Genomic DNA, 11,409 nt, shown 5'->3' with positions numbered 1-11,409 from the left:
GTCCAACGGGGGGTAAGGCAGGGATGCGTGTTGGCGCCGACCCTGTTTTGCCTATTTACAAACGGGGTGATAGAGCACTTGTGTAGAATCGCCAACATTGATGCGCCACAATTGAACAGCAGTAGGGTGCCGGCGATTATGTTCGCGGACGACACCCTGCTGCTGTCAAAGACACCAATGGGGCTGCAAAGAATCCTGGATGGATTTTTGGACTTCTGTAACAAAAGGGGATTAGAAATAAACCCAACGAAGACCAAATTCATGATTCTGAGCCGTAAGCATAAAAATTGCCCAAATCCACGTCTGGGGCCCACACCTCTGGAGAGAGTTAATGTGATTGAGTATTTGGGCATAACACTCAACCACAATTTAACCTGGCTGCCACACAAAACAAAAGCAACCACTAAATTAATCCAGAGGGCGGGTGCAATCACAAGAATCGCGAAAAAATCCCCCTTTCGCCCACTGGCACCAGCATTACAAATTTACAAGGCCCAAGCACGAGGCGGCATCATCTATGGGGCTGAATTATGGGGACACACACCGCTTCATTCCATACAAGTGGCCGAGAATAACTTCATTAGACACCTGACGGCTCTTCCTCCAAGCACTCCACTACTCCCGTTGAGAATGGACTTGGCATTGTGTCCAATTAGTGAAGAAGTGAGCCTCAAACCGTTGACTTATTGGAGGCGCCTCTGGAGTAGTCAAGATTTGAGCCACTATAGAAGCGAACTGCAGGAGCTTCTCAGAATGATACCAGTATCTAAAATTCAATGGCTCAAGTATATAAGAGACATGTGTATGACCCTTGGAGTCCCAGAGCTATGGAATAATCCAGAAATAACATCTCTAAGGCTTTCCAGGAAAGCTCTTTCTAAACTTTTTTATGGTTTCATGCTGCAGAGTTCCATCACCTCAATCCGGGAAGGCTCCCTAACTGACATATTCACTAAAACAAAAGTCATTTATAGTTTCGAATATGTCTTCGACGCAATGTCCCCTGTACATGCAAGGAAAATTTTCCTACAATGGAGATATGGTTCTCTTCCTTTGAGGTCGTTCACTAAAAACTGGGATGGAAACCAGACCTCACCAAACTGTCCCGCGTGTAACTATAAATTAGAAAATGATGTACACGTGGTTTTATTCTGTAAAGCCTACCGCAAAATCAGGAGCTACTGGCTCATGCCGTACTTAAGGAACTTGGGCTTCCGAACTTATGCCCCAGCCTATAGAGTCCTTAAAACTGACCTTGCTACAGTTTTTATAATGGCAAAGTTCCTGACAGCAATGTGGAGAGCTCGCGCTAGAATTATAAGTGATTCCACTGTGCCATGACTAATTTGTCCCTGACATACTCTAAAAATGTAACTGCAAAACCTAGGAAATGATTTTATCTTAAAGATGCGCTTTTTAAAACTTAGAAATTGATTTTATGGACTTTAAACTGATGAATCTATTTTATATACAGTTTGTAATGGTGTAATGTTGTTTGCCTGCATATCTTTTATGATCGCAAAGATCGAAATAAAGATTGTTGAATTGTTGAATTGAATTGAATTGTAATCACAATATGATACAAGAACAGCAGACATTTATCTTCCTTCTTCTAAGATGGCCACCGCATTAACCACGATGCACATGGCTGCCCTTCTTAGTTCGTTGGTCCCTGTTGCTTAATGGTGATGATACTTCACACAGCCATCTCGGAGTTACACGGTAACATTAATTTGTGGTAGAGGCTTGGGGAGATTAAGTGTTTGCCCAGAATCACAGGTGGTTGAGATAATGCCGAGACTCGAACTTAGTTCCCCAGTTCCTGAGTCGGCAGCTCTGGAATTACTCCACATCCTCGTTGTGTTTGTTTCTTCCCCACCCCTTGACAAAAGCTGTGTCTTTATTATTCAAAAACGAGCTCTCATTTTTAGGGATGCAATTATTTGCAGTCTGTCCTTAATTAAAGGAGTAAACACCTCGCCCTCTCTACAAATCCTACCTGTCTAGCTGCTGCTGCAGTCAGTTTTGCACGTTATCAGTTAAAATTAATATTTGCCTCATATCACACATTTTCCTTAAGCTCAGAAGCTGTGATGAATCCAGATTTTTTGGCTTCACTTTCTGTCTCCTGATGCATCCGCTTTATTAACTTGCTTTCTCAAACCAGCTGATTTTAAACGTCAACCACTCCGATGCAGAAAAAAAAAAGTAGAAATCATTGCCATTTACAGCTCCAATAGCTCTAAACTTTCACAAATGCAGACCTGTTGCATTGCAAATGCTTGTTAATCTTTCATTTGTTGCTTTCAGTTTATATTTTAAAGGCGTAAAATATGGCAGTTAAGTGTTTGCCCTAAATGTTTTACCTTTTGGGCATGAAAATACTGGCCAGGTGTAGTGCTTGTAATTTGACACAATAGGACACACCTGGACCCTGCACTTCTAAGAGGGGGCAAATGCACCACTGCACCTTTAAACAATACACATTAAACAGCCCTCCCAAAAGATGAGGCGATAAAATAAGACCCAACACTCGCTTAAGGCGAGGCCAGAAAACAAATTCAGGTGCATTTAAAGTGACACACACATGTTTATTTAGAAAGGAAGGCAAAATATATCAGTTAATGCAGACTCCCAAATATCCAGTAACTCAAGTGAAAACCAGAATAAAATGTAGCATATATACATTTAGCAAAGAGCAATGAAACGTAGAAATTATGTACATAAAGTAAGGAACATCTCACCGATCGTTCATGCAACATCCTTGCCAACTCAAGCTGGAGGAGCCCTTTGACATCCCAGGAAGGAGTTCGATCGAGACCCAAGTTCTATTTGTTTCACAGCAGTAAGTCTACTCTGTGAATGAGCTCCTACCCGTTGCCTGAAGACTTACTCAACATGAGGCGAAGGTTCTAGCAACCTCTCCCCCTTTCTTCTGTTGGAAAAAAACGAGCTGACTGTACTGGTCTGTGTCAAAGCAAAGACAGAAGCTGGCCAGGCTCTTTTATTTTGACTCAGAGATAGAGCTGTACATTCCGCACATTCCCTGAAAGGTACCAAGCATGCATCCCACACAACATGTTCCAGTTCACTCTGATCAGTGAAGAACGAAAAACAAGTGAAGAGCAAAAAACATGCCCTCCCCACTTTGCAGCTACGTGCAAGCACAAAAAATGGAGTCTGTTACACAAGATGGACTCAGCACAGAAAATGGAGTCAATTATGCCATATGGAGCCAATGGTCAATATATCATTCTTAATATCAGTACATTCCACCCTTTGACCATTGGCTTTCATAACCTATCGGTCTGAGATCAACTGCTTTAGGTCGAAGCATAGATAAGAGATTAGGTATACACTGGATATAACAACATAATGATATCAAGATACATATTGCTAAAGCTATCCCATCTAGAACAGAGCGCAGTTTACCAAAATCCGGCAACCGCCCAAACAACCAATCCCACCATCCTTTTTCTACATCTTGCTTGACATCTTTAGCTAACTTGTGTAAGGTTTCAATGTGGGACTGGATTGACTTAGAATGATCTGAAAGATTAAAGCAACACATTCCCTCAAAGTCTGAACATCAGTGATCATGTTTCAAAAGTAAATAATCAATTGCGGCTCTGTTTTGTAAAATAGCTTTTCTTGCCCACTGCACATCTAATAATAATTCTGCTAAAGCAACTGATGTATGATTAATATTTTTCACCATCAAACATGCTAATTCACTAACAGCAATAGAATTATAAATGGTAAGGCCTGTAATTCCTACTATTGTAGCAGCTAAACTAATATATTCAGACTTAGATAGTAAATGAATTTCAGAATCAAGATGTTCACTGAGTTGAACAGCTTCTCTTGTATTCCGAACATGTGATGATGGATCTAATGGGAACATCATGAGGCCTAATCTAGTAAAGGCACACGGTCCACCTGTGATATTTGCTGGAATATACGTATATGTAATATTACCACATGAGAATAACCACCCTACAGACAATTTAACATGCCTGAAATGACTGGCAGCAGATACTACATTTTTGCACATCATATTGTTTTGTATATTTTTGCATGTAATTTCATTTTGATTTTTGCATAGAGTTAGTTGTTCCCACGTCATTTGTGACTCAATTCCTTCAAGTCATATTTTAGCACATTTACCAATGGTAATGGGGTTACAAGTCAAATGATAGCAAATATTGAACGTTATCACTTGTGTTAGATTTTTCCAAGTATCATCAGTAGTTTGTGGACAAAATTGCCAAAACTCATAAGGTGACAAATGAGTTCCCACATCATGTTCCTCCACTGCCCTGTCTGCATTTGTGACATTGAATGTCTGCAACGGCACATCAACAGGGGTAGGTATAGCTACGAGGCACGTGGAAATAATATCCATGGTGCTTTTCATGTTCGTCATGCAAAAGTACGACCTGTTGAGGACTGTCTGTGCAAGATAGGACCAAACATTGTACGGCCGAGTCAGCGGTGCTGATGATTTGCGCAGTCGGCTGGCCACGTCGGAGTCAGGGGCTCCCGGTCCCTCCAGGGCCCCACTCTAACTCGACCAAACACACTCCAGCGAGCGCAAGCAGAGCACAGACATACCATGCTTTAATCTGAAAGAACAGAGAACAAACAGGTATTATTCATTCTCACAAGTAACATTTTTCAACAGACACATGTTACCCTTTTTCATGCCCTGGCTTCCTTATTAACAGGACATTGTCCTTTCCGGTTGCAAAAACCTCTGCCTGTAAGGGGGGACTATTTGGAGAGTCTACCCACACCTTGGCTCCTGGATTTTTTTCACGGGAGCCAAACCCTCCTTCCCCACGCACGGTGCGAAGGGCTGGGGCAGTCCCCTTCTTGACTATCCCTCCGTATACTGGCATGATCACTTTTTGAGCGACTCTGTCCCCAGGTTGTATTATCAAATCAGCGTCTGCACTATTCAGTTGGATGACCTTGATTTCACTCTGATAGTCTGCATCAATGACCCCTCCCAGCACTTTCCCTTTAGAGCCAATCCAGATCGAGGGGCAATCAAGTCACAGTGCTATGGGGGAATCTGGATTCCCACTCCTGTCTCAATGAGTGCCATATCTCTTGGTTTGAGTCTGTAAAGTTTCAAAGCATGCAGATCAAGACCTGCAACCGCCCGGTACGGAGCCAAAGCTCCAGGAGCTGTCTCCCAGTATAGAATGGTATTGGTGGCTACATGAGGCTGAATCTGCAAGGCTGGGGTAAGCATTCACATCAAAGGGGTTTCTGCATTTACTAAGGGTCAATTGTTCAGTATTTGCAATGCCTCATTTAAATGATCTCTCTAATTATTCACTGAGCCATCAGACAACTTTCTCAATTGAACTTTCAACAATCCATTCATGCACTCAATCAGACCCGCAGTCTGCGAGTAATACGGATTCTGAAAGGCCCACTCAATGTTTTGTTGTACACAATAATCCTGCACCAATTTGCCTTTGAAATGAGACCCATTGTCACTTTCAATCTGTAATGGAATTCCATAATACAAAATCAGTAAGTCTAACATTTTCAATGTGTTAAACAGAGTAGCACGTTTACATGGAAATGCTATCAATAATCAGAGTATGTGTCTGCAGCTGTGCACACATATTGACATCCTCGACTATTTTGTAGGGACCCAATGTAATCAATCTATCAGATCTGTGCTGGTAATATTCCTCTGCCTAGCTGGCCTCTCACTATATTTGAGACTGGTCTATGTTGGGTATGCTGACAAATAGGACAAAGTGAGATCACAGTTTTAATCAAATCTAGGGGAATGTGTATCCCTCTATTTTCTGCCCACCTGCAAGTAATCTTTCCTTCAAAGTGTCCGCGCTTCTGATGTGCCCATTTCGCAATCCCAACCAGGGAAAATCTTGCGTTGCCACCTCAGTCTCCAAAATCTTAGCTTTTTCATCTGTGAGGGAATTAAAATAGCGGTCAAGTTAGCCGGTGGAACTTTGTGCATCTACATGATACACAGTAACTGGGCTTAGTGGCAACATGGTCCAGATCTCTTTCCACAGTTCCTTACCTCACACTTCGTTTGAACATATCATCCAGGTGTGAGCATGCCACATGGCAATCCAAGTGGCTAACCCATAGGCAGTGGACCACGAGTCAGTGTATGTATGGCAAGTCTTGTTTCAAAGCTTGATACACAGCATATTGTTCTGCGAACTGGCTACTCTTTCCCTCTCCGGTAGTGGGCAGCAATTTCTTGGTCACAGGATTGTATGACTCCGCCTTCCAGTGCCTGTTAGCCCCTATATACCTAGCTGAACCATCAGTAAACCACACATGCTTCCTGTCCTCTAAGGACAATTCTTCAAATGGCTTACTCCACTTCACAGGAGACTCCTGTATCTCAGGTACATCATGCAACACATCTGTATCTCCCATTGGGGCTTGCTCCAACTGCTCATGCAACACCGTAGTGCCTTTGGGACCTACTCTAGCCCTATCCTGTATGTTTCACTTCCAATTGATTATGCTGGCTTCTTGTGCATGTCCTATTCTGCGAGTCTTGGGGGAACTCATCACCCATTGAATTATAGGAGTCTCAGGTCTCAAAATCACATTGTGCCCTAGGGTCAATTGCTCAGTATTCATCAGGGCACAATAACATGCAAGCAATTGTTTTTCAAAGGAAGTGTACCGCTCTCCAGCATCTGGCAATTTATTTGTCCAAAACCCTAAAGGCACCCTTGTATTTCCCTGCTTCTGCCACAGACTCCAATTAGCATACAGTCCTTGCACTGTCACATTCAGCTCAACATCCCCCTCCCGCACTGGCCACAAATCCAAAGCACGCTGTATAGCCTCTTTTGCTGATTCAAACGCAATTTGCTGTTGCTCTACCCATTCAAATGCATTTTTCTTTCGCGTAACTGTGTACAAAGGGGCCAAAATCTGACTCAAATTAGGGATATGCTGTTACCGAAAACCAAACACTCCAATGAACCTCTTGGCTTCCTTCCTGTTTGATGGCACTCAGGGGTGTGGAAATTTTCAAATAATCTACTTGTCCATGGGACAAAATGCTAAATAAATCTACATGTCCTTTAAGACAGTCCACTTGTCCCACCTATTCACAAATCAATATTGTGGGATGACAAAGCCATTGATGACATTTTTTTTAATAAAACTGAACAGTGAAAACTTGACTTTATTGCTGAGAAAAGTGAAATTCTCCTTAAGTACTGAAACACGACAATAATTTATCTTCAATAAATCAATCAAATGACACTTTTTAAAGCGCACAGCTGCTTCGAAGGTAGCGTCCCATCACTCTAGCAGACAGTAAAGGCAGGCCAAATTAACAAGAAACTAAACTGAGTCAAATAGCCAAGTTTTAAGTTGTCTTATGAAGGCTGACAGTGTGAATTAACCGTAACAGAAAAGGAAGACTGTCCATAATTTTGCAGAGTGCACAGTAAAGGGGTTGCCGCCACGACGAGACTTCAGAAATGTTGGAATCCGTAAAAGATGATTATTGTTGGATCTAAGTGCCCTCTTTGGATTATACTGAGACAGTCTATTCAGCAGATAACATGGGGCCTCACCATGATAAGCTCTGAAAGACCACATTAGAGATTTGAAGTTGATATGCTATTCTATAGGAAGCAAGTGCCGATGTCTCAAATGTGAAGGGATATGATGGCGCCTCGGAACGCTCCTGATTAGTTGTGCCACTGCATTTTGAATTAGCTAAAGTCTGTATCATATATGCAGGAAGACCAAGGTAGAGACTGTTAAAGTAGTCCAGATGGGACATAATTAAAGAATGAGCTGTTTTCCTAGTCTCTTCAGGAACCAGATCAAGAAATTTCTTTATCATTTTCATCTTCAAAAGACAGACAGACGAAATCTGTTTAATTTGCGATGTAAAAGAGAGGGTAGAGTAAAAGATAATGCACACATTTCTAGCATCCCTGGTATGATTAGGATAGGCTCAGCATGGCACCACATAGACGGTGGTGGGGGCCGATTTGGTAAAAACCAAAATTCTGTTTTGTCAGAATTTAGTTCTAATCAATTTTTACCCATCCAAGTTGCGACTGCTCTAAAACATTCTTTAAAATTGTGAAAAGCTGCACGGACTTAAGGTATGGCAGTTTGGATATACTGGTCCAAAACGCAAGCTGAACCATATTTGCACATCCATCCATGTTGGTTGTATGTGGAAATATCTACTGCAGAAACATCATGCTGCCAAAATATTGGGGACCAAAATCTAGTGTCTGGAGTTAAGAATAGTAAATCTTTACTTACCAATTATCTTCTCAAAATTTTGACCCTCAATATTTGGTATATAATAATCTGGTAGCACGATATTCTGAAGTCAAAATTAAGGTGGAATACCTCAGTGTTGCAGTAAAAAAGAAATTGATGAGAAATTCTGTGCAGTTGGGGAGGTGTTGTTGTCTGTCACGAGACGTCTGGCCTGTTTCCAGTCTGATTGGTTCGTCCTCTTTCATCTTGCCTCACTGATATTCTCACTGCACATACACACAACCCAACTGCTGGGACACACACTTCTGGACAGACAAACACACCCACTGCACAGAAACATAGCTACACTACAGATGCATAGGCTCATACGTCATTTAAAGTATAGACTTACAATCCCATGCAGGACCACACCCGAAGCCCTACCCCTGCGAAGACAAAGACACCCACTATAGAAAGACCCAAGTACTTCCTATTGACAAGCAGTTCCCAACATGAAAGGTTTGCATAACAAGCGTCTAACTTGATCCTGACTGTAGCAGAGATACTACCTGCAAAGATATCCACGGATTTCCAAAAAGGTTGGAAGAAGCCACTCCTTTTCGATTCTAAGGAACGACATTCTACAAATGTACATGAAATACAAATGTATGTTCCAGAAGGAGAAGGATTCTAAGGAAGCTTTGGATTAGGGGGCAATGATGTCCAGCATAGGTCAGTGAGGGGAGGCCAGAATCCATGGCCAGACTTTCAACATTTCCACTAACTATTCAAATTAGTTCCCAGGAAATTAAATTAATATTTGTTTATTATATGATAATTCTGAAAATCTAGCATGGGTTTGGTCCTCCTTGGTACACGGTGGACACCCCTAGTCTCTGGCTGTTTAGGGTCTCTAGTTTGCCAATGCTTATTTCAACTTCGGTTCACAAATAGCACAGCTTTTCAGTTTGTTAGGCTCAAAGTGTAGATGTGCACTTGTAAAAAGATTCACTTACACCTACCTTTTCTTGTGAATGAATATTTTCTGAGAAGTGGGCGTTTCAGGGTCGGGATGCCCTAGGAAGTTTGTGGATACCCACAAAATAATGCATTTAAGAGTTCTCACAAATTTTTCCACAGCCCATTCTCATCATGGACATAGCCAAAATTTTGCTCATATCAAAGATCGGACCAAAACTGTGTCCAGGGTGAAAGTGGGAAGAAAACACCACCTAATTTTAGGTGGGATTGTAGGAAAAGGTCTTACTGCTTCCTTTGTAGCTCATTTCCCAGAGAGCATGGAGAAAAATAGAGACCGTATTACTGTTGAGCAAACTACATGTGTTGACTCGGAAGTATGTTAATTTTACTCTAATGCGTAATGTATCGTTAAATGATACAGTCTGGAGCAATGATTCTCCTGTAGAAAGCAGCTATGTGTTTTGTCAGTGCTTAGAAAAGTGCGAGATGAAGCACTATATGAAACATTGTTGCTTCTTTTTTTTGGGGAAAAAAGTATTCTTTCACACCTTTGAAGAATTATACTAATCCGATCTAAAAAGAATATCCTGCCCTGACCCATATCATGGCAAAGTACTATTTTTGAGAATTTAATTGAATATATTCATACATTGATTATGGTCGATTAAATGCAATTCTAATATTCTGCATTGGTTTCTCAGTCAGACAGCCTCACTTTCTTTACTTGTTTTCTTTTCAACACATGCCCAGTAGGCTAGACTGTCAACTTCAGTGTTTTGAAGCAGTAAATTGCTCCAAAAGGGGTAATTTCGGATATGCATTTCATTACTTGGTCTTCGTTATTCGCTTTACTCACAATAAAATGTCACTCGAGGTGTCCAACATTTGTCAGTAGACTGTCATCGGCAGCTATGAGCACCACATCACGCAAAAGGCCTTCAAAATGCTGGGCGCTTAAAGAGCCAAAAGAATAACTCTTAAATTTGACAAACAAACGAAGACACTGTCAAATAGAAATACCCTGAAAATATGAAACCGTAATACCTAAGCACACTGAAAACGTGGAAGCGCCTCTCACAAACACAAGCTCACCTTTCAGCAACTGAATTAGGTCTATGCCCTCCTGGCAGCAAATCTGGGTATCTTGGAACATGGAGCCACTTTCTAACTCCACTGCCCCCTTAAGCACAACCACAGGAGTCTGCTTCAACCCTGGCAGGGCCCCTATGGCCGGAAAAGGAGAGAATCTTAGCCAAATGGAACCCCGCACGCCAGATGAGACAGCCCTCTCCAGTGCCACCGGCGCCGGACTGCTTCCAGGCACAATAGTAGATAAGGCTTGTAAATACCTACTTACTATCCTGCATGAGCAATCTTCACCAAACTTTCTATTTCTTTAGACAGCAGCACCACAGGAGAAAGAGAAAATGAACAACAAAATGGAAAGAGGAAATGAGTTACCGTGCCTCAGCCCCCTATTTTATATTGCCTCTTGTATTATTGTGGCGATTAGTACAGAGGCACAACTAAAGCTATATTTCTAGGGGGGGGGGGGGTGGGGAGGGGGGCAGGCCCGGACTGGCCATTGCGGGCAGGGGATCATTCTTCCAGCAATTGGCAGGTGCACATGAAGGGGTGAAAAAACAACAAAGCCTCGTTAACGCGTAAATGGTCTTTTTAAAGACCTGTGAAGTACTCGGGTGCGGCGGAGATTAGCTCAAAGACTGTGTGCCCGGGAAGCTGTCTCAGCCCGGGCTGACACACACGACGGGGTAGGGGAGGGGCCATTTGGGGGCGATTCGTGCCTGAATTAGTTAAAAAAAATACATACATACTGGCAGATAGTAGATGGCTCCTTGATCATTCCGGTTTCGTTCTCTTTCTACCGCCTCTTTCCTCTACTTCATAAACTTGCAGAGCAAAAGGGCACTAGCTACACAGACATTAGCTGCTAGGAGAACACAAAAGCGTGTTTTTAAAATACTTGCCCAGAAGGAAAATAAATTGGGCATTTTGTATTCGGCATCCCATGCTATCACACATATTAACAAAGGCATTAGTAAATCAAGTGAAAGACTTGTGAGCAGTCATAGGCAAACCGTTGCTCTTGTGTGCACTCGTAATATGCAAAAGCTATGCCTGCGTGCAGAAGCTAAAAAAACAATTACAGAAAGAGGT

The 11,409-nt window shown here is 42.1% G+C and overlaps 1 long non-coding RNA gene across 1 annotated transcript in view; it reads right to left on the bottom strand.

The window, feature by feature from the left end:
* Positions 1-1,612: 1,612 nt before the first annotated feature.
* Positions 1,613-11,409, bottom strand: part of LOC144821716 (uncharacterized) — a 97,870-nt gene continuing 88,073 nt past the window's right edge. The window contains exons 5-6 of the long non-coding RNA XR_013608401.1: positions 5,840-5,953; positions 1,613-4,625 (exon numbers count right to left, since the gene is read on the bottom strand). This is a non-coding gene — a long non-coding RNA (uncharacterized LOC144821716). The remainder of the gene's footprint in view (positions 4,626-5,839; positions 5,954-11,409) is intronic.

This window comes from Lissotriton helveticus, chromosome 2_2 (genome assembly GCF_964261635.1).
Source record: "Lissotriton helveticus chromosome 2_2, aLisHel1.1, whole genome shotgun sequence".
NCBI lineage: Eukaryota > Metazoa > Chordata > Amphibia > Caudata > Salamandridae > Lissotriton > Lissotriton helveticus.
Note: the sequence above shows the minus strand (reverse complement) of the source record. Positions and strands in the feature narration are given on the sequence as shown.